This window comes from Pristiophorus japonicus, chromosome 6 (genome assembly GCF_044704955.1).
Source record: "Pristiophorus japonicus isolate sPriJap1 chromosome 6, sPriJap1.hap1, whole genome shotgun sequence".
NCBI lineage: Eukaryota > Metazoa > Chordata > Chondrichthyes > Pristiophoridae > Pristiophorus > Pristiophorus japonicus.
Genome location: NC_091982.1, coordinates 75,251,306 through 75,276,144, shown reverse-complemented (window position 1 = coordinate 75,276,144; position 24,839 = coordinate 75,251,306).

Genomic DNA, 24,839 nt, shown 5'->3' with positions numbered 1-24,839 from the left:
GCCTTGCATAACTCAGCTGAGCCGGTCTCAAGACTCATGGTGATATACTGCATGCTGCACAACCTGGCCATCATGACTACCCTTGCCACCACCTATCAGGTGAGAAGCTGAGGAGCAAGAGCACGAGGATGAGGAGGAGATGGAAGAGGAGAAGAGGAGGAGGCAGAAGAGGCGGCAAACTAGAGAACTCCTTTCTAGCCAGGCTGTACATGAAGAATTAATTCAAGTGCGATAACAGTAACCTCAACTTTAGTTCCCCATTCACCAACAGTTACATACGCCTTGACTTCCCTCTTTCACTGAAATCCTCTTGGCCACAATGCAAAAATAAAAGCTAACACAAAATAAACATTGCAAACCAAATGTATAATTTAAATCATGCCATATTGCATACAAACATAAATTAATCACCCTTGTGCATTCCCTTGGTGCCTGTCTTCTGTGTGCCTTTGCCTGTCCTAATGCTCCTGCACGGTGCTACCCCAGTGGCTGCAGCATGGCTGGTGGAAGGCTGCTGACTTTCAGTGGGCCAGACTGCAGATGGCCTTGGAGGATGACCTCGAGCAGCTCTGGGCCTAGAATGCCCAGTTTCTGACTGCACCATCTTGACATGGGTGGCTGAAGTCTGGGCTGGCTGATAGGCAACAGCAAGGGCACTGACAGAGTAACATGGGTGGGGGCATGAATGCTGTCATCTTGAGAGAGGTCAGCAGACACATGCTCCATGGAGCTCCCCCAGGGTGACATCTCAATAATCCTAGTAATCTGCTTTCTCAGTGGCAGTCAAGGTCACCATCACGCTCAATTTCTACACCAATGCATCCTTCCAGGGAGCAACAGAAGATATCTCCAACATCTCCCAGTTTGCCGTCCATTGCTCCACTTGCGAGGTCACAGATGTTCTGTACAGAAGGAGGAGGAACAACATTTCCTTTTCCATGACCAGAGAGAAGCAGCACAAACGTGCATGTGGCGTCAGCAGGATAGCGGGCTTTCCCATGGTGCAGGGTGACATTGACTGCACCCATGTCGCTTTGCGGGCATCACATCACAATTCTGAGGTCTTCCGTAACCGTAAAGGCTTCCACTCATTGAATGTGCAGCTGGCGTGTGACTACACACGCAGAAACCTCACCGTGAATGCCTGTTATCCAAGTAGCATCCACGATGCCTTCATCTTGTGCCAGACCGGTGTGCCAGCTCTGTTCCAGCCACCACATCAAGCTCATGGTTGGCTGCTCAGAGACAAGGGCCATCTGCTCTCCAGCTGGCCCATGACTCCCCTCCGCAACCCCAACACTCCTGCCCAGCATTCGTACAATGAGAGCCATACTTCCACCAGGAACATCATTGAGCAGACCATTGGATTGTTGAAGCAACAGTTCTGTTGCCTTGACCGATCGGGAGGAGTCCTCCAGTACTCGGCTGAGCGGATGTCCCTATTCGTCATCGTCCGTTGCATGCTTCACAACCTGGCCATCATGAGGGCACAGCCATTGCCACCAGGCAAAGCCACACCACCTAAGGAGAAGGAGGAGGAGGAACAGGAGCAGCAACAACAGTGATGGAGGAGCCAACGAGTCCATCACGATTCTGCAAGGGAGGTCCACAACTGCCTCACCAGAGTTCGGTTCCAGTGAATTCCAGCCCACTAGACGTCCCCATCACCACATCCATTTTCCCTTCCACACCGAAGCCCCAAAACTGAAATGAGAGACAACAGCAAAGATTAAACATTCCAATCCGAATTTATATCATGCCAATAAACGCTTTCATAATGTATTGAATACTCACCCTTGTGCACTTCCTTATATTCCCTCTTTGCTTTAACTAATCTAGTGTTCCCCTGCAGTGTGTCCCCTGTGGCTGCAGCACAGCTGGTGAAAGACTGCTGTGTGTCAGGGCCAGAGACTACAGATGGCCTTGCAGGATGCCCTCAACCAGCTCGGGGTCTGGAAGGCCCAGCTGTAGACTGCACCACCTAAGGCTGGGCAGTGGCAGTTTGGGCTGGCTGGATGACAGGCAGCGACAAGTGCAATGGTGGATTGGCAGTGGTGAGCTTCCTGCTCCACTGACAGTGCCACTCTCCCAGGCAGCACCTCAGCATCCCCACCAATCTGCTGGAGCACAGTTTGGTGGGCTGCTGTGACATGTGGTGGACCCAGCGGCAGTGGCGGCAGTCAGAGCACGTGTGACATCCAGCTGAGACTACATAAGAGCAGTGCTTGGCTCCTCCTCCTCCTGCTCTTAACATAAGAAATAGGAGCACGAGTAGGCCTCGAGCCTGCTCCACCATTCAATAAGATCATGGCTGATCTTCTACCTCCACTCCACTTTCCTGCACTATCCCCATATCCCTTGATTCCCTTATACTCAAATTCTCTTATAATAATGGCTAACATACCATTTGCTTTCTTAATTGCCTTCTGTACCTGCATGTTAACTTTCAGTGATTCGTGTACAAGGATACCCAGGTCCCTCTGAACACCAACATTTTCCAATTTCTCATCATTTAAAAAATACTCTACTTTTCTATTTTTCCTACCAAAGTGGATAACTTCACATTTCTCCACATTATATTCCATTTGCCATGTTCTTGGCCACTCACTTAGCCTGTCTATATCCCCTTGAAGTCTCTGCATCCTGCTCACAATTCCCACCTAGTTTTGTATCATCAGCAAACTTCGATATATTACATTTGGTCTCCTCACCCAAATCATTAATATAGATTGTGAATAGTTGAGGCCCAAGTACTGGTCCTTGCGGTACCCCACTAGTTACAATCTGCCAACATGAAAATGACCCATTTATTTCTACTCTCTGTTTTCTGTCCGTTACCAATCCTTAATCTATGCTAGTATATTACCCCCAATCCCATGAGCCCTAATTTTATTTAATAATCTCGTGTGTGGCATCTTATCGAATGCCTTCTGAAAATCCAAATCCACATCCACTGGTTCCCCCTTACCTATTCTGCTAGTTACAATCTGAAAAAGCTCTAACAGATTTGTCAAAATCTGTGTTGACTCTGCCCAATCCTCTTCCTCCTCTTCCTCTCCCTCTAGGTTCAGGATCGACAGCTACTGCCTGGTTATCTGGAAGCATAAATGGAACAAGACTCACATTAAGGTGAGGAGACTGGGGAAGGAATGGAGCATGGGATGCAGACAGTATCAGGAGCTGGAAAGTGATAAAGCCTTCTGGTGTGGAGGACGGGGGGGAGGAAGTGGTATGAGAGAAGGAGAGGGGATTGGAAAGTGATAAAGCCTTCTGGTGTGGGGGTGGGGTGGGGTAAAGTTACTTTGTTGCCCCCAGTGGGGTCGACATCTCCACCAGCCATGGCACCCACCAGCTACGGGCCAATGAGCCCCAGCATGCGCTCCTCAAGGTCAGACAGCAGCCACTGTTCAGGTTCTCCTCCTCCAGTCCTCTGCTACTCCCATCTGTTATGTGCCATCTTGGCCTGCAATTGAAAGGAACTTGTGTGAGTAGGAATCCAGCTATGTATGTGGAAGATATGCCTGCCGTGGTTGAATAGCTGTGAATGTAGGCAAGGTGTGAGATAAGGATATGGGTGTGAGTATCTTCAGATGCTTGGTGGTTGATAAGGTGTGGAAGTGGTGGTTTGCAGTGTGTGCAGACAGAGGTTGCAAGACTGGTATAGAGGAGGTGTGGAAGCTTGTACTCACCTTCACCACCCGACATAGGTTGTTGAATTTTTTCCAGCACTGGGAGAGGCTTCTCTGCACCACTGTGCTGGCCGGCACCTCCTGGGCCACCTCTTACCACATGGCCCTGAAAACCTGCAGAGATGGCCTCCTTCCCGATACAGGGAACAACAACTCTCTCCTTATTTCGAGTGCCCTGGCCAATGTCTCCGGAGCCACTTGGTTAAATCGTGTGGCCCTCTCCCTTGAAGGGGGATTAGCACCAGCCATTTCAGAATGTTCTTCAGGTCCAGAGATCACTGACTGAAGCTCAGCAATGCTGAAAATGGGCAGCAGCAGCTTTAAATGACCTCACCTTTAAGAGCCAGATGGAGCTGGAGGAAAGGACTGAAGGCTGATTGCTGAATGGAACTCAGCTGAAATTGGGTAAGTGACTGTGAAACTCTTTTAGAGTCTACCTGCAAAAACATAAAACATTAAACCGTGCCACCCGACCTGGGTGACACACCAGACATTTACAAGGCCCTTTTTTCCTTTTTTTTTGTGTTTTTCATTTTTTAGTGGCTGTGAATAGCACCCCTGCAGCACCCAGCTGAAGCCATTTGCCCCTCACTTACCGCCCCTCTTTACTCCTGGGGCGAAAACACCAAATTTCACACAATTTGGCAAGGTATTTCGCCGGGCGCTAGATTTCTAAAAATAAAAACTTACTGCCCCAAACAGTGTGCTACCGAATTTTGCCCTCTTATTCTTTCCATTTGAGGAGCTAGAGAGTACTATATTATTGTTACTTATTTGCTTGTTTATCTATTGTTAAATACATTTGCTTTATAGTCAAAGTAAAAATAAGATCTGCTGATGTGATGCCATTTTTTTGTTGACAGGAGAATGATTCTGTGAATGTACTAGATAATTTCGGTAACTAAAAAAATTAACAGAAAGATTTTGTTGTGTATTCTCCTGGGCGTGTTACTGAAAGATTACCCAGATATATGGGTTACTGTAGATAGTCTCAAGGTAACAGGGAGTTGGGACTCACCTACGAGGACAATCTAACACAGAAGCTGAAAAATCTAGAGTAAGAAGGGTAAAAATGACGCAAAAATATAATACCATTTCATTACAAAACAGTGTGTACAATTTTCTTCCCCACTATGGTGGGTCAATGTTTAACATTTACATGGTAACTCTGGTTTTCTATCTTACACCTGCTGGAGTTATCCATATCATTTCACTCACTCTCGTGGCTGTGTATCTCAATTAATTCCACACTTTTTGACAGCTGCTATAGAGTTCACACATTCCAGAATCTGATTCCTGTGGTGTTCTTTTCACTGAGAAATAGCTTCAGGCCACAAGCCAGATTTCAACTTAGTTGGAGATCATAGTATTATGAATGTCTGAAGCACTCCAACCCCTAAAGTGAAAATGCACCACCAGACATATTAAACTGCTGATATTGTACTGTACTTCTATGCTGCAACATAAATTAATAAAGATGCTGTCAAAGCAGTTTACCACCTGTCTCAGTGTAAATTATTTATAACAGCAACCTGCCCAATGCCTTAGAAAATATAAGCACAACAGTTAAAAATTATAAATGCACTTTGGCAATGGCAATGGTATGAACCATTGGAATTATTATGAGGAATAGCAATAGGGGGGAAATTTTTAATTTTGACAGGGTGGAAAACTGGCGATAGCAGATCATCCAACCACCTGATTTGTCCCACTAATTAGTGAAAATTACCCCCAGGGAGTTCCACAGTGTGTACACTGAATAAAGTTATGATTAGGGAACGAAATTGGTCATAAATAGATTCACCACATCATGAAGCATTGAACCAAATAGGTTACAGCAGAGAAAAAGAACCTGCATTTATGTAACATTTTCCAGAGCCTGAGGAGATCCCAAAACACTTCACAGCCAATGAAGGGCTTTTCAAATGTAGTCACCATTATAATAGGGAAACACAGGTGCCAATTTGCACAGCAAGGTCCAACAAACAGCAATGAGATAAATGAATAAGTGGGCTGGATCTTGCTGAAGCAGGGCATTTGCCATTAGACTTTTTTCTGCAATCTTCAGCTCGAAATATTTTTGCCCTGTAACTTGCTGGAAGTGCTAACTGATAACAATGTGCTGAGGGCAACAGGGCATCTGGGACCTTAGTGAAGGGCAGGACCAACAGTGTATAAAAACATAAGAACATAAGAAATAGGAGCAGGAGTAGGTCATACGGCTCCTTGAGCCTGCTCTGCCATTTAATACGATCATGGCCGATCCGATCATGGACTCAGGTCCACTTCCCTGCCCGCTCCCCATAATCCCTTATTCCTTTATCGTTTAAGAAACTGTCTATTTCTGTCTTAAATTTTTCAATGTCTCAGCTTCCACAGCTGAGGCAGCGAATTCCTCAGATTTAGAACCCTCTGAGAGAAGAAATTTCTCCTCATTTCTGTTTTAAATGGGCGGCCCCTTATTCTAAGATTATGCCCTCTAGTTCAAGACTCCCCTATCAGTGGAAACATCCTCTCTGCATCCACCTTGTCAAGCCCCCTCATAATCTTATACATTTCGATAAGATCACCTCTCATTCTTCTAAATTCCAATGAGTAAATGCTCAACCTACTCAACCTTTCCTCATAAGTCAACCCCCTCATCTCCGGAATCAACCGGGAACGTAAAAACTGACTGCAAAAGCTTCGATAGATATGTGAAGAGAAAAAGATTAGTGAAGACAAATGTAGGTCCCTTGCAGTCGGATTCAGGTGAATTTATAATGGGGAACAAAGAAATGGCAGACCAATTGAACAAATACTTTGGTTCTGTCTTCACGAAGTAAGACACAAATAACCTTCCGGAAATACTAGGACACCGAGGGTCTAGTGAGAAGGAGGAACTGAAGGAAGTCCTTATTAGGCAGGACATTGTGTTAGGGAAATTGATGGGATTGAAAGCCGTTAAATCCCTGGGGCCTGATAGTCTGCATCCCAGAGTATTTAAGGAAGTAGCCCTAGAAATAGTAGATGCATTGGTGATCATTTTCCAAAAGTCTATCGACGTTGGATCAGTTCCTATGGACTGGAGGGTAGCTAATGTAACACCACTTTCTAAGAAAGGAGGGAGAGAGAAAACAGGTAATTATAGACCGGTTAGCCTGACATCTGTAGTGGGGAAAATGTTGGAATCAATTATTAAAGATGAAATAGCAGTGCATTTGGAAAGCAGTGACCGGATCGGTCCAAGTCAGCATGGATTTATGAAAGGGAAATCATGCTTGACAAATCTTCTAGAATTTTTTGAGGATGTAACTGGTAGAGTGGACAAGGGAGAACCAGTGAATGTAGTGTATTTGGACTTTCAAAAGGCTTTTGACAAGGTCTCACACAAGAGATTGATGAGCAAAATTAAAGCACATAGTATTGGGGGTAATGTACTGACGTGGATAGAGAACTAGTAGGCAGACAGGATGCAGAGAATCGGGATAAACGGGTCCTTTTCAGAATGGCAGGCAGTGACTAGTGGGGTGCCGGAGGGCTTAGTGCTGGGACCCCAGCTATTTACAATATACATCAACGATTTAGATGAAGGAATTGAGTGTAATATCTCCAAGTTTGCAGATGACAGTAAGCTGGGTGGCAGTGTGAGCTGTGAGGAGGATGCGAAAAGGCTGCAGGGTGACTTGGTCAGGTTAAGTGAGTGGGCAAACACATGGCAGATGCAATATAATGTGGATAAATGTGAGGTTATCCACTTTGGTGGCAAAAACGCTAAGGCAGAATATTATCTGAATGGTGGCAGATTAGGAAAAGGGGAGGTGCAATGAGACCTGGGTGTCATGGTACATCAGTCATTGAAAGTTGGCATGCAGGTACAGCAGGCGGTGAAGAAGGCAAATGGTATGTTGGTCTTCATAGGTGGGGTTTTGAGTATAGGAGCAGGGAGGTCTTACTGCAGTTGGGAGATGCGTCGCTGAGGTGTGAGTCCGGGGATCAGCGAGAGGCCTATAAAGGCTGCGAGTTCAGCCGTCGGGAGGTGCGTCGCTGAGGCGTGAGTCCGGGGATCGGCGAGAGGCCTATAAAGGCCGCGAGTTCAGCAGTCGGGAGGTGCGTCGCTGAGGCATGAGTCTGGGGATCGGCGAGAGGCCTATAAAGGCCGCGAGTTCAGCAGTCGGGAGGTGCGTCGCTGAGGCCCAGCTTGTGCAGCTACAGGGAGAAGGCAAAAAAGAAGTAGAACGAAACAGAAAGGTGATGTCACAGCCAAGTGGGTAAGTGATTGGCTGGTGATTGGTGAGTAGTTTTTCATTTTTCTCTTCGATAACAGTGAGTAAACTTTAGCATTGTTGTTGCCAATTTAAGTGTATCTAAGGGTTAAGTCAGGGCAGGAGAGCTTAGATACGTGATATGCTCCTCCTGTACCATGTGGGAACTCAGGGACACTTCCGGTGTCCCTGACGACTACATGTGTGGGAAGTGTATCCGCCTCCAGCTCCTGACGGTCCGCGTTGCAGAATTGGAGCTGAGGGTGGATTTACTCTGGAGCATCCACGATGCTGAGAATGACGTGAGTAGCACGTGTAGCGAGTTGGTCTGACCGCAGGTGAAGGGTCCACAGCCAGATAGGGAATGGAAGATCAGCAGGAAGAGCAGTACAAGGAAGGTAGTGCAGGGGTCCCCTGCGGTCATCCCCTGCAAAACAGATACACCACTTTGAGTACTGTTGAGAGGGATGACTCATCAGGGGAGGACAGCAGCAGTTAAGTTCATGGCACCGTGGCTGGCTCTGCTGCACAGGAGGACAGGAAAAAGAGTGGGAGAGCGATAGTGATAGGGGTTTCAATGGTAAGGGGAATAAATAGGCGTTTCTGCGGCCGCAACCGAGACTTCAGGATGGTATGTATGTTGCCTCCCTGGTGCAAGGGTCAAGGATGTCTCGGAGCGGGTGCAAGACATTCTGAAAAGGGAGGGTGAACAGCCAGTTGTCGTGGTGCACATTGGTACCAACGATATAGGTAAAAAAAGGGATGAGGTCCTACGAGACGAATTTAAGGAGCTAGGAGCTAAATTAAAATGTAGGACCTCAAAAGTAGTAATCTCGGGATTGCTACCAGTGCCACGAGTTAGTCAGAGTAGGAATCGCAGGATAGCTCAGATGAATACGTGGCTTGAGCAGTGGTGCAGCAGGGAGGGATTCAAATGCCTGGGGCATTGGAACCCGTTCTGGGAGAGGTGGGACCAGTACAAACTGGACGGTCTGCACCTGGACAAGACCGGAACAAATGTCCTCGGGGGAGTGTTTGCTAATGCTGTTGGGGAGGAATTAAACTAATATGGCAGGGGGATGGGAACCAATGCAGGGAGACAGAGGGAAACAAAATGGAGACAAAAGCAAAAGACAGAAAGGAGATGAGTAAAAGTGGAGGGCAGAGAAACCCAAGGCAAAAAACAAAAAGGGCCACTGTACAGCAAAATTCTAAAGGGTCAAAGTGTAATAAAATGGCAAGCCTGAAAGCTCGGTGCCTCAATGCAAGGAGTATTCGGAACCCAGGAGAGGGCTCTGAGCTAGTTAGAGTGGGGTGAGAGCTCAGATGAACAGGACCCCAAGAAAGAATGCAAAAGGCAGGAGGCAACAGAGCAGAGTAGCACTGGGGTAAGTGTAAAGCACAAGGTGATAGGAAGGGACAATATGTATGAATATAAAGGGACTGCAGGAGGGGTCAAAACTAAAAATCATTGTTTAAAAACTAGTATTAAAACACTCTATCTAAACGCACGCAGCATTCGAAATAAAGTAAATGAGTTGACGGCACAAATCATTACAAATGGGTATGATTTGGTGGCCATTACAGAAACGTGGTTGCAGGGTGGCCAAGACTGGGAATTAAACATACAGGGGTATCTGACAATTCGGAAAGATAGACAAGAAGGGAAAGGAGGTGGGGTAGCTCTGTTAATAAAGAATGATATCAGGGCAGTTGTGAGGGATAATATTGGCTCCAATGAACAAAATGTTGAATCATTGTGGGTGGAGATTAGAGATAGTAAGGGGAAAAAGTCACTGATGGGCGTAGTTTATAGGCCCCCAAATAATAACTTCACGGTGGGGCGGGCAATAATCAAGGGAATAATGGAGGCAAGTGTAAAAGGAACGGCAGTAATCATGGGGGATTTTAAACTACATATCGATTGGTCAAATCAAATCGCACGGGGTAGCCTTGAGGAGGAATTCATAGAATGCATACGGGATTGTTTCTTAGAACAGTATGTTACAGAACCTACAAGGGAGCAAGCGATCTTAGATCTGGTCCTGTGTAGCGAGACAGGAATAATAAACGATCTCCGAGTAAAAGATCCTCTCGGAATGAGTGATCACAGTTTGGTTGAATTTGTAATACAGATTGAGGGTGAGGAAGTTGTGTCTCAAACGAGCGTACTATGCTTAAACAAAGGGGACTACAGTGGGATGAGGGCAGAGTTGGCTAAAGTAGACTGGAAACACAGACTAAACGGTGGCACAATTGAGGAACAGTGGAGGACGTTTAAAGAGCTCTTTCATGGTGCTCAACAAAAATATATTCCAGTGAAAAAGAAGGGCGGGAAGAGAAGGGATAACCAGCCGTGGATAACCAAGGAAATAAAGGAGAGTATCAAATTAAAATCCAATGCGTATAAGGTGGCCAAGGTTACTGGGAAAATTTTAAACGACAGCAAAGAATGACTAAGAAAGCAATAAAGAAAGGAAAGATAGATTACAAAAGTAAACTTCTGCAAAACATAACAACAGATAGTAAAAGCTTTTACAGATATATAAAATGGAAAAGAGTGACTAAAGTAAATATTGGTCCCTTAGAAGATGAGAAGGGGGATTTAATAATGGGAAATGTGGAAATGGCTGAGACCTGAAACAATTATTTTGCTTCAGTGGAAGACACAATAACCATGCCAAAAATTGCTGGTTACGGGAATGTAGGAAGGGAGGACCTTGAGATAATCACTATCACTAGGGGGGATAGTGCTGGACAGGCTAAAGGGACTCATGGTAGACAAGTCCCCTGGTCCGGATGAAATGCATCCCAGGGTATTAAAAGAGATGGCGGAAGTTATAGCAGATGCATTCGTTATAATCTGCCAAAATTCTCTGGACTCTGGGGAGGTACCAGCGGATTGGAAAGCAGCTAATGTAATGCCTCTGTTTAAAAAAGGGGGCAGAAAAAAGGCAGGTAACTATAGGCCGGTTAGTTTAACATCTGCAGTGGGGAAAATGCTTGAAGCTATCATTAAGGAAGAAATAGCGGGACATCTAGATAGGAATAGTGCAATCAAGCAGACGCAACATGGATTCATGAAGGGGAAATCATGTTTAACTAATTTACTGGAATTCTTTGAGGATATCACGAGCATGGTGGATAGAGGTGGATGGATGTGGTGTATTTAGATTTTCAAAAGGCATTCGATAAGGTGCCACACAAAAGGTTACTGCAGAAGATAAAGGTACGTGGAGTCAGAGGAAATGTATTAGCATGGATAGAGAATTGGCTGGCTAACAGAAAGCAGAGAGTCGGGATTTATGGGTCCTTTTCGGGTTGGAAATCGGTGGTTAGTGGTATGCCACAGGGATCGGTGCTGGGACCACAACTTTTACAATATACATAGATGACCAGGAAGAGGGGATAGAGTGTCATGTAACAAAATTTGCAGATGGCACAAAGATTAGTGGGAAAGCGGGTTGTGTAGAGGACATAGAGAGGCTGCAAAGAGATTTAGATCGGTTAAGCGAATGGGCTAAGGTTTGGCAGATGGAATACAATGTCGGAAAATGTGAGGTCATCCACCTCGGAAAAAAAACAGTAAAAGGGAATATTATTTGAGTGGGTAGAAATTACAACATGTTGCGGTGCAGAGCGACCTGGGGGTCCTTGTGCATGAATCCCAAAAAGTTAGTTTGCAGGTGCAGCAGGTAATCAGGAAGGCCAATGGAATGTTGGCCTTCATTGCGAGAGGGATGGAGTACAAAAGCAGGGAGGTCCTGCTGCAACTGTATAGGGTATTGGTGAGGCCACACCTGGAGTACTGTGGGCAGTTTTGGTCACCTTACTTAAGGAAGGATATACTAGCTTTGGAGGGGGTACAGAGACGATTCACTAGGCTGATTCCGGAGATGAGAGGGTTACCTTATGATGATAGATTGAATTATCTGGGTCCTTACTCGTTGGAGTTCAGAAGGATAAGGGGTGATCTTATGGAAACATTGAAAATAATGAAAGGGATAGACAAGATAGAGGCAGAGAGGTTGTTTCCACTGGTCGAGGAGACTAGAACTAGGGGGCAGAGCCTCAAAATACGGGGGAGCCAATTTAAAACCGAGTTGAGAAGGAATTTCTTCTCCCAGAGGGTTGTGAATCTGTGGAATTCTCTGCCCAAGGAAGCAGTTGAGGCTAGCTCTGAATGTATTCAAATCACAGATAGATAGATTTTTAATCAATAAGGAAATTAAGGGTTACGGGGAGCGGGCGGGTAAGTGGAGCTGAGTCCACGGCCAGATCAGCCATGATCTTGTTGAATGGCAAAGCAGGCTCGAGGGGCTAGATGGCCTCCTCCTGTTCCTAATTTTTCTGTTCTTATGTTATGTATATGGCCTTAGTGAGGCCTCACCTGGAATATTGTGTTCAGTTTTGGTCTCCTCATCTGAGGAAGGATATTCTTGCTATTGAGGGAGTGCAGCGAGGGTTCACCAGACTGATTCCCGGGATGGCAGGACTGATATATAAGGAGAGACTGGATCGACTGGGCCTGTATTCACTGGAGTTTAGAAGGACGAGAGGGGATCTCATAGAAACATATAAAATTCTGACGGGACTGAACAGATTAGATGCAGGAAGAATGTTCCCGATGTTGGGGAAGTCCAGAACCAGGGGACATAGTCTAAGGATAAGGGGTAAACCATTTAGGACTGAGATGAGGAGGAACTTCTTCACTTAGAGAGTTGTTAACCTGTGGAATTCCCTACCGCAGAGAGTTGCTGATGCCAGTTCGTTGGATATATTCAAGAGGGAGTTAGATACGGCCCTTACGGCTAAAGGGATCAAGGGGTATGGAGAGAAAGCAGGAAAGGGGTACTGAGGTGAATGATCAGCCATGATCTTATTGAATGGTGGTGCAGGGTCAAAAGATCAAATGCCCTACTCCACCTATTTTCTATGTTTCTTTGTTTCTAACCTAGTGAACCTTCTCTGAACTGACTTCAAAGCAAGTACATCCTTTCGTAAATATGGAAACCAAAACTGCACGCAGTATTCCAGGTGTGGCATCACCAATACCCTGTACACCTGTAGCAAGACTTCCCTGCTTTCATACTCCATCCCCTTTGGAATAAAGGCCAAGATTCCATTGACATTCCTGATCACTTGCTGTACCTGTATACTATCCTTTTCTGTTTTATGCACAAGTACCCCCAGGTCACGCTCTACTGCAGCACCTTGCAATCTTTCTCCATTTAAATAATAACTTGCTCTTTGATTTTTTTTCTGCCAAAGTGCATGGCCTCACACTTTCCAACATTATACTCCATCTGCCAAATTTTTGCCCACTCACTTCACCTGTCTATGTCCTCTTGCGATTGTTTGTGTCCTCCTCGCACATTGCTTTTCCTCCCATCTTTGTATCGTCAGAAAACTTGGCTACATTACACTCGGTCCCTTCTTCCAAGTCGTTAATCTCGATTGTAAATAGTTGGGGTCCCAGCACTGATCCTTAACCAATGAGATTTAAGAATTTAGAAAGAAACAGAGCAACTACGGAGGAAGGTGAATTAGAGTCAAATCAGATACAGAGAAAGAAATGAAGAGAAGGAAAGAAAGATTGGATTAAGAGAGTGAGAAAACAGAGACAGAATAGAAAAGTAAGAAAAAATTAAACACTTTACATTTTTTAAATCTCTCAGAAGAATTCAGATTAAACAGTTTAAATTGTTCCTTTTCTGGGCCAGAGAGGATGATTGACATGGCATTAACAATTATCATGTCATTAAAAGGGTACTTATACTCTTAATCACCAGCCCTAACTTTCTGCGGTGAGTTTAATGAGCAATTAATGTGCAAATCCTGCATGCTTTTCAAAATAAAGGCTAAGGGCGAAATAGCATTTGTGCGAGGCAAATGACGGATCAGTGTAAATTGACCAGCAAGTTCTGGAGATTCGCAATTCACGGCGCACGTCTTAAACCCTGAATTTGGTGGCTGATTTGTGCATTAATAACGGTGTGCAGCATTAACGCGCCGTTATTTTTACAGCAAGTTTCAGCACCATTTGCTTTTAATGTTGGTGGAGGGATAAATGTTAACAGGACGTACCATGGAATCTTTTACGTCCACCTGTAAGAGCAGACAAAGCCTCAGTTTAACATCTCATCCGAATGACGGCACCTCCAACAGTGAAGCACTCCCTCAGTATTGCACTGAAGTGCCAGCCTAGAATATCTGCCAAAGTTGTTGGAGTGGAGCTTAAAACCCAAACCCTTCTCACTCAGAAACAACAGTGCTACCACTGAGCCACGGATGACATCTGAAGGAGGATATATGGAAAGTATATAGAAAAGATTCACTAACATGATAACCAGGATAAAAGACTGTAGATTTGAGAGACGAGAGAAACTGGAGCCCTTTTCACTTGAACAGAGAAGGTTAAGAGGAGATCTGATGGAGATGTTCAACATTATCAGAGGTTCTTATAAAAATCGATTGCTAATGTTGCTGAAACTAAAGAGCTTAAATTTACCATGATCACCAAAAGAACAAAGGAAAAGGTGACAAGTTTTTTTTAAACACAGATGGTTGTTCGAATGTGGAATGCTTGATCGGAAATAAGGGTGGAAGCAGAATCCATAATCATCTCTAAAAGGGATGTGGACAAATATTTGAAAACAAATAAAAGGGTTTAGGGAAAGGGTTCGGGAATGGGACTAAATCGATAGCTGATTCAGAGAATCAGCACTAGTGCAATGAGCTGAGTGACTTCTTCAAGCTGTAAAATTCTATAATTCTATTCTGTAATTCTAAATACAGCAGCACCTGAGTGACTATAATTTGTGGTTGGACTAGCTGGAATGTTACAGAGATACCCTCAAGCAGGATATTACATTGGGTTATCATCACATTCTATATTTAGTATGACACATCCACCCTGTACATCAATTAATAAATACCAAACTATGTAATGCTTATGAAGCAGTTAACTGGTGACAAGTTGGGCTGGGTAAAGATGGCCTGGATCTGATTCATTCATATGAAAGTATAAATAACTAACATAACATAAGAATATAACATAAGAATTAGGAACAGGAGTAGGCCATCTAGCCCCTCGAGCCTGCTCCGCCATTCAACAAGATCATGGCTGATCTGGCCGTGGACTCAGCTCCACTTACCTGCCCGCTCCCCGTAACCCTTAATTCACTTATTGGTTAAAAATCTATCTATCTGTGATTTGAATACATTCAATGAGCTAGCCTCAACTGCTTCCTTGGGCAGAGAATTCCACAGATTCACAACCCTCTGGGAGAAGAAATTCCCTCTCAACTCGATTTTAAATTGGCTCCCCCGTATTTTGAGGTTGTGCCCCCTAGTTCGAGTCTCCCCGATCAGTGGAAACAACCTCTCTGCCTCTATCTTGTCTATCCCTTTCATTATCTTAAATGTTTCTATAAGATCACCCCTCATCCTTCAGAACTCCAACGAGTAAAGATCCAGTCTACTCAATCTATCATCATAAGGTAACCCCCTCATCTCCGGCATCAGCCTAGTGAATTGTCTCTGTAGCCCCTCCAAAGCTAGTATATCCTTCCTTAAGTAAGGTGACCAAAACTACACGCAGTACTCCAGGTGCGGCCTCACCAATACCCTATACAGTTGCAGCAAGACCTCCCTGCTTTTGTACTCCATCCCTCTCGCAATGAAGGCCAACATTCCATTCGTCTTCCTGATTATCTGCTGCACCTGCAAACTAACTTTTTGGGATTCATGCACAAGGACCCCCAGGTCCCTCTGCACCGCAGCATGTTGTAATTTCTCCCCATTCAAATAATATTCCCTTTTACTGTTTTTTTTTCCAAGGTGGATGACCTCACACTTTCCGACATTGTATTCCATCTGCCAAACCTTAGCCCATTCGCTTAACCTATGTAAATCTCTTTGCAGCCTTTCTATGTCCTCTACACAACCCGCTTTCCCACTAATCTTTGTGTCATCTGAAAATTTTGTTACACTACACTCTGTCCCTTCTTCCAGGTCATCTATGTATATTGTAAACAGTTGTGGTCCCAGCACCGATCCCTGTGGCACACCACTAACCACCGATTTCCAACCCGAAAAAGACCCATTAATCCCGACTCTCTGCTTTCTGTTAGCCAGCCAATTCTCTATCCATGCTAATACATTTCCTCTGACTCCGCGTACCTTTATCTTCTGCAGTAACCTTTTGTGTGGCACCTTATCGAATGCCTTTTGGAAAACTAAATACACCACATCCATCGGTATACCTCTATCCACCATGCTCGTGATATCCTCAAAGAATTCCAGTAAATTAGTTAAACATGATTTCCCCTTCATGAATCCATGTTGCGTCTGCTTGATTGCACTATTCCTATCTAGATGTCCCGCTATTTCTTCCTTAATGATAGCTTCAAGCATTTTCCCCACTACAGATGTTAAACTAACCGGCCTATAGTTACCTGCCTTTTTTCTGCCCCCTTTTTTAAACAGAGGCGTTACATTAGTTGCTTTCCAATCCGCTGGTACCTCCCCAGAGTCCAGAGAATTTGGTAGATTATAACGAACGCATCTGCTATAACCTCCGCCATCTCTTTTAATACCCTGGGATGCATTTCATCAGGACCAGGGGACTTGTCTACCTTGAGTCCCATTAGCCTGTCCAGCACTATCCCCCTAGTGATAGTGATTATCTCAAGGTCCTCCCTTCCCACATTCCTATGAGTAGCAATTTTTAGCATGGTTTTTGTGTCTTCCACTGTGAAGACCGAAGCAAAATAATTGTATAAGGTCTCAGCCTTTTCCACATTTCCCATTATTATATCCCCCTTCTCCTCTTCTAAGGGACCAACATTTACTTTAGTCACTCTTTTCCGTTTTATATATCTGTAAAAGCTTTTACTATCTGTTTTTATGTTTTGTACAAGTTTACTTTTGTAATCTATCTTTCCTTTCTTTATTGCTTTCTTAGTCATTCTTTGCTGTCATTTAAAATTTTCCCAATCTTCTAGTTTCCCACTAACCTTGGCCACCTTATACACATTGGTTTTTAATTTGATACTCTCCTTTATTTCCTTGGTTATCCACGGCTGGTTATCCCTTCTCTTACCGCCCTTCTTTTTCACTGGAATATATTTTTGTTGTGCACTATGAAAGAGCTCCTTAAAAGTCCTCCACTGTTCCTCAATTGTGCCACCGTTTAGTCTGTGTTTCCAGTCTACTTTAGCCAACTCTGCCCTCATCCCATTGTAGTCCCCTTTGTTTAAGCATAGTACGCTCGTTTGAGACACTACTTCCTCACCCTCAATCTGTATTACAAATTCAACCATACTGTGATCACTCACTCCGAGAGGATCTTTTACTAAGAGATCGTTTATTATTCCTGTCTCATTACACAGGACCAGATCTAAGATCGCTTGCTCCCTTGTAGGTTCTGTAACATGCTGTTCTAAGAAACAATCCCGTATGCATTCTATGAATTCCTTCTTCCTTGGTAAACGAGAGGTATGCATTTATTACAGTTTATACAGCAGATTATTTTAACGCTTCATTTCCTTTGATGACAAAACGATTGTGCATGTTCTATTAAACATACATGCACACACATATACATATGCACACACACATGGACATGCATGCACGCAGACAACTGCGCACACACACAGATACATATACACATATGCATCTTTCTTTTCCTTAAATGATTAACTGAAATAGTCCCCGTTAATGTACAACATGTGGCCCTCCCATCCGCTATAGAATTACAATGAGATCAGATCATGATAAGCCTCACTGAGAATAATATTATTGCATTTGCATCACTTAGTGTCCAGATCTAGTTCTTTCAAGTAGGTGGAAGGTGGTAATGAATTATTCGTTCACCACATTATGCTGTACTGTCATTTTATAACAAACCATGATAGATGATTAACAGTCGGTCAGTAACAGGAATCCAATGGGAATCTTCTCAGTTACAGGTGTCTTAAAATTATGAACTTTTAATCTGAAGTAAAATCAGAGCTGGCAACTCAGTACTATTTCTGTTAGTTATATAACATCAAATTTCAAATATATATTAATTCATAGCTATGCTTGGAATTAAAGTTCACAATTCTCTCTTAAATTTTAAGTAGTTAGCTTTTGAGTTCTTAATGATGTATTTCAGTTGTTCAGGTTGGATTATGAATCTGGTTTGAGGTTGCAGGTGTATTTTCAGATGAAGACAACAGTGCCCCAGGTATTTAGATTTAAATTCAGACATCATTGTGTAATTTATCCAACAGCTTTAGGATAATAAACCTGTTATTAGGTATGGAATGTGCTAAAAGCATCTTGATCACGCAATCTCTTAAAATTTTCCATTTGGGTTTGTCCTGGGAATGTTCAGTCTCACATCAGTAGGACAGTCATCAACAGCTATGATTAATTCCATGTCAAAAAATAGCGTTTTTGATCCTAGACTGGTGTAATTAGATTTTTCTGAGTAATCTCTTTCCACCCTGTGAAAATATACATAAATTGTGTTTAAAATAATGGACACACAGATTTAACCCAAGGGTAGTACACAGTGCTCAGATACGGGTGTAAAACATGTGCTGACCGGATAAATTTTGGGGCGCAGTGTCCCGCGCCCGATCTGCATCAGGGGGTTCTGGTGCTGCCATATTGGCATCGGCAGCTGCTCTGCCAACTGTGACTGCCCTGTCTGAAACAGGCATTTGGCCCCTTACCTATATAAATAAAGGGCCCAATGCCCATTTTAGGCCCTCTGTAGAAAACTAGGCAGCCCTTTGCATCCAAAGAAAAGGAACCTGTGCACTACCAGCAATAAGATGCATATATCTCCCACATGCAGAGTGATCAACCTACTGAGTACCATCAGGGAAGACAAATTTCATTGTAAAATAATTATTTAAATGGGGGGGGGAGGATCCTCTCCTCATGCACGGAAGTCAAGAACGAAATGTAACTTGTGACAGAGCAAAATTGGGTGGCTGCTGTATCACTACATTGCAAGGTTCAATGTCAGCATCAACAGTTGTCTATTCACATGCTTGAATAAGTCTTTGTAAATAGGTATTGCTGGTGAAAAGGTTGGGATGGCAGGAAGCAACTTTGAGATGTCTTAGCAGCAAGTGAGTTCAGTTATTGACTGGTATCTTACTCCCCAGCATTGTATGATCCCTGATCCTGAGTAAAAATAAAATTACCTGCATATAACATCATCAAACATCAAGTTATATACATTGAATAAGTCCTTTGTGAGTTGACCATGAGATTTGGTGTGTGGAGCTGGCTCTAAATTGATGGTGATGTCATTTCAGATATATAGATAGTGGAATGTTAGCAGTGGGTTTGTTTCACTAATAGCAGTTGTCACATCGGGTGATATATCTTTAGCCATATAGCTTTTCTGAGGGCCTTTACAAAGTAAGAAGTATTTTTGAGACAGAATACAACAATAATTCTGAACGTAAGTACAATAAATGAAATGGGATAACTATCTAATATTACAACCTAAACTATTAAACCTTGACCAATTGCAGTTTTTAGATGACATTACCATGGTTTTAGCAGGACGAGGGTCATAATAGTGAAACATAGAATATTTCAGAATCTAGTTCTACATATTATCTTCCAGCCTTGAATCCCAAGTTATACCAGCAACCTTTAAAATGAAATATTCAACATACAGTTAATTCAATTTGTCAACATATTCTGCAAACTTACTGCAAGGGAGGTCACTAGGGGACATAGTCTCAGAATAAAGGGTTGCCCATTCAAAACTGAGATGAGGAAGAATTTCTTCTCTCAGAGAGGTGTAAATTTATGGAATTCACTGCCCCAGAGAGCTGTGGTGGCAGGGTCATTGAATATATTTAAGGCGGAGATAGACAGATTTTTGAGCAATAAGGGAATAAAGGATTATGGGGAGCAGGCAGGGAAGTGGAGCTGAGTCCATGATCAGATCAGCCATGATCTTATTAAATGGCGGAGCAGGATCGAGGGGCCAAATGGCCTACTCCTGCTCCTATTTCTTATGTTCTTATTTAATCAAGCCTCCAGTCGCACTTGAGTTCTTTTAATTTTGATTTGTGTGCTCTACTTTTACAATCATGGCTTGAGACAAAGAACCTGCTTATATCTGCATTTTCCATACATAGTAAGACCTGGATCATGTCCCCTTCCAGTCTTCTGCATTGAAAACAAATTCATTTATGTGAACCTCTCCTCATATGTGCAAACACAGCAGCCATTTTGTGCACAGCAAAATCCCACAAATACAATGGACTGAATGAAAGTTAGTCTGTTTGGGTGTGGGGGGGGGGGCAGTTACTGGTTGAGGAAGGAGTATTGGTAAGAAGAATGGATGATTTTGCTGTTCTTTTTAGAATAGGGCAGTGGACTTTTAACACCATCTGAAACAATGGGACAGGCAAATGGCGCCTTAGTTGCACGTTTCCATGACAATGGCACCTTTAACAATCCAGCAGTTCTTCAGTACCGCACACAAGCTTCCATTCTAGATTATGTACTCAAAGCCCAGATTTGGGCACAGTGAAGGTCAAAGCACAAACAAAGGAGACGATTTTGGGAATGTGGAAACATCGGGAAGGATCTCAGAGACATGGGAAGGATGTGGGAATTTTAAGGGGATGGAAAGCAAGTGAAAGACACAAGAAGTGTGGGACACATTGGACAGAGTAGAAAAGGGAAGTTCAACAATACTGAATTGCAAAAAGTGGAATCTCAAAAGCATGGAGGAGGTAATGGGAAAAAATATGGTTTGCCCCACAAGAATGCCTCAGTTCCAAAATTGTTAAAAGTAATCAGCTATTTCTTTGGAGGACAAGTGAGTTGACAGGCAAGCAGAATTAGAATTCATCATCAAAGCCGATCATATTCCAAATGGCTCATTATAATCATGTTGAAAAAAGATTTACATTTATATAGAACCTTTCATGACCTCAGGATGTCTCAAAGCTCTTTACAACCAATTAAATACTTTGAAGTGTAGTCGCTATTGTAATGTCGGCAATGCGGCATCCAATTTGTACACAGCAGGGTTCCACAAATAGCAATGTGAGCATCACCAGATAACTCCTCAGCTCTTCTTTGAAATAGTGCCATTTTCTTATCAGTAGGAAACCTTTGGCATTGTTACCAAATTAAGTTAATTTAATGGTTAAGTCATGGCAGGAGAGCCCAGACCTGTGCCATGCTCCTCCTGTGCTATGAGGGAAGTCAGGGATACTTCCAGTGTCCCTGACTACTATGTGTGCAGGAAGTGTGTCCAGCTGCAGCTCCTGACAAACCGCATTGCGGCACTGGAGCTCTGCATGGATTCACTCTGGAGCATCCGCGATGCTGAGGATGTCGTGAATAGCACATTTAGTGAGTTGGTCACACCGCAGGTAAAGGTTACCCAGGCAGATAGAGAATGGGTGACCATCAGGCAGAGCAGTGGAAGGAAGGTAGTGCAGAGGTCCCCTGCGGTCATCTCCCTCCAAAACAGATATACCGTTTTGGGTACTGTTGGAAGAGATGACTCATCAGGGGAAGGCAGAACAATCAAGTTCATGGCACCATGGATGGCTCTGCTGCACAGGAGGGCAGGAAAAAGAGTGGGAGAGCTATGGTGGTAGGGAATTCTATTGCAAGGGGAATAGATAGACATTTCTATGGCCGCAATCGAGACTCCAGGATGGTATGTTGCCTCCCTGGTGCGAGGGTCAAGGATGTCTCGGAACGGCTGCAGGGCATTCTGGAGGGGGAGGGTGAACATCCAGTTGTCGTGGTGCATATAGGTACCAACGATATAGGTAAAAAATGGGATGAGGTCCTACAAGCTGAATTTAGGGAGCTAGGAGTTAAATTAAAAAGTAGGACCTCAAAGGTAGTAATCTCAGGATTGCTACCAGTGCCACATGCTAGTCAGAGTAGAAATAGCAGGATAGTTAAGATGAATATGTGACTTAAGGAATGGTGCAAGAGGGAGGGATTCAAATTCCTGAGACATTGGAACCGGTTCTGGGGGAGGTGGGACCAGTACAAACTGGACGGTTTGCACCTGGGCAGGACCAGAACCAATGTCCAAGGGGGAGTGTTTGCTAGTGCTGTTGGGGAGGGTTTAAATTAATAGGCAGTGGGATGGGAATCTATGCAGCGAGACAGTTGGAAGTAAATTGGGGGCAAAAGCAAAAGGTAGAAAGGAGATAAGGAAAGGTGCAGGGCAGAGAAATCAAAGGCAAAAATCAAAAAGGGCAATATAATTATAAAAGTACAAAGAGAGTTAAAAAAACAAGCCAGAATGCTCTGTGTCTCAATGCGAGGAGCATTCATAATAAAGGTGGATTAATTAACTGCGCATATAGCTGTTAACGGATATGATGTAATTGGGATTACGGAGACATGGTTCCAGGGTGACCAAGGCTGGGAACTCAACATCCAGGGGTATTCAATATTCAGGAAGGATAGACAGAAAGGAAAAGGAGGTGGGATAGCGTTGCTGGTTAAAGAGGAGATTAACGCAATAGTAAGAAAGGCCATTAGCTTGGATGATGTGGAATCTGTATGGGTAGAGCTGCGGAACACCAAAGGGCAGAAAAAGCTCATGGGAGTTGTGTAAAGACCACCAAACAGTGGTAATGAGGTTGGGGATGGCATTCAACAGGAAATTAGGGATGCGTGCATTAAAGGAACAGCAGTTATCATCGGTGACTTTAATCTACATACAAACTGGTAGCAATACGGTGGAGGAGGATTTCCTGGAGTCTATAAGGGATGGTTTTCTAGACCAATATGTCGAGGAACCAATTAGAGAGCTGGCCATTCTAGACTGGATGTTGTGTACCGAGAGAGGACTAATAAGCAATCTTATTGCCTGATAGTCTGCATCCCAGAGTACTTAAGGAAGTGGCCCTAGAAATAGTGGATGCATTGGTGGTAATTTTCCAACATTCTTTAGCCTCTGGATCAGTTCCTATGGATTGGAGAGTATCTAATGTAACCTCACTTTTTAAAAAAGGAGGGAGAGAGAAAACAGGGAATTATAGACTGGTTTAGCCTGACAGCGGTAGTGGGGTAAATGTTTGAATCAATTATTAAAGATGTAATAGCAACGCATTTGGAAAGCAGTGACAGGATCATTCCTAGTCAACATGGATTTATGAAAGGGACATCATGCTTGACAAATCTTCTAGAATTTTTTGAGGATGTAACTAGTCAGGACAAGGGAGAACCAGTGGATGTGGTGTATTTGGACTTTCAAAAGTGTTTTTACAAGGTCCCACACAAGAGATTAGTGTGCAAAATTAAGCACATGGTATTGGGGGTAATGTACTGATGTGGATAGAGAACTGGTTGGCAGACAGGAAGCAAAAAGTAGGAATAAACAGGTCCTTTTCAGAATGGCAGGCAGTGACTAGTGGGGTACCGCAAGGTTCAATGCTGGAACCCCAGCTATTTACAATATACATTAATGATTTAGACGAAGGAATTAAATCTAATTATCTCCAAGTTTGCAGATGACACTAAGCTGGGTGGCAGTGTGAGCTGTGAGGAGGATGCTAAGAGGCTCCAGGGTGACTTGGACAGGTTAGGTGAGTGGGCAAATGCATGGCAATGCAGTATAATGTGGATAAATGTGAGGTTATCCACTTTGGTGGCAAAAACAGGAAGGCAGAATATTATCTGAATGGTGACAGATTAGGAAAAGAGGAGGTGCAATGAGATCTGGGTGTCATTAGTCATTGAAAGTTGGCATGCAGGTACAGCAGGCAGTGAAGAAGGCAAATGGCATGTTGGTCTTCATAGTGAGGGGATTTGAGTACAGGGGCAGGGAGGTCTTACTGCAGTTGTACAGGGCCTTGGTGAGGCCACACCTTGAATATTGTGTTCAGTTTTGGTCTCCTAATCTGAGGAAGGACATTCTTGCTATTGAGGGTGTGCAGGGAAGGTTCACCAGACTGATTCCCGGAATGGCAGGACTGACATATGAAGAAAGACTGGATCGACTAGGCTTATATTCACTGGAATTTAGAAGAATGAGAGGGGCTCTCATAGAAATATATAAAATTCTGATAGGATTGGACAGGTTAGATGCACAAAGAATGTTCCCGATGTTGGGGAAGTCCAGAACCAGGGGTCACAGTCTAAGAATAAGGGGTAAGCCATTTAGGACCAAGATGATGGGAAACTTCTTCACTCAGAGAATTGTGAACCTGTGGGATTCTCTACCACAGAATGTTGTTGAGGCCAGTTCATTAGATATATTCAAAAGGGAGTTAGATGCGGCCCTTACGGCTAAAGCGATCAAGGTGTATGGAGAGGAAGCAGGAATGGGGTACTGAAGTTGCATGATCAGCCATGATCATATTGAATGTTGGTGTAGGCTCGAAGGGCCGACTGGCCTACTCCTGCACCTATTTTCTATGTTTCTATGTTTCTATCTCTTATATCCACCTGAGAGGTCTTGGTTCCAAAAGATGGCATTTCTGACAGTGCAGCACTCCCTCAACACTCTTTTGGAGTGACAGCCTAGATTATGTGTTAAAGGCTCTGGAATATACTATCAAGTAAGATTGAGTGAAAAACAAAAGATGTTTTAAGACAATTATAAAATGGCAGTATCTTTGTTACCTGCCTGAGATAGAATGAGACAAATTCCATGGGACTGCTCCTGCTCATCAGCTTTAACTTTGGCGGAAGAGTCTCAGAAACTCTGGAAACATGTCTGCTGTTCTTTTGCAAAGGCTATGGCAAATGATTGGGAGAACTCCCCCAAAAATTCACCCCAATGTCTCCTGGAGCTACTGGAAACTTCACATCACAACATGCAAATTGCACCCATTGGAGCAAATTGCACTCAATGTGGTCAGGCACTTTGTGAACTCCCTGAATGGAAGTA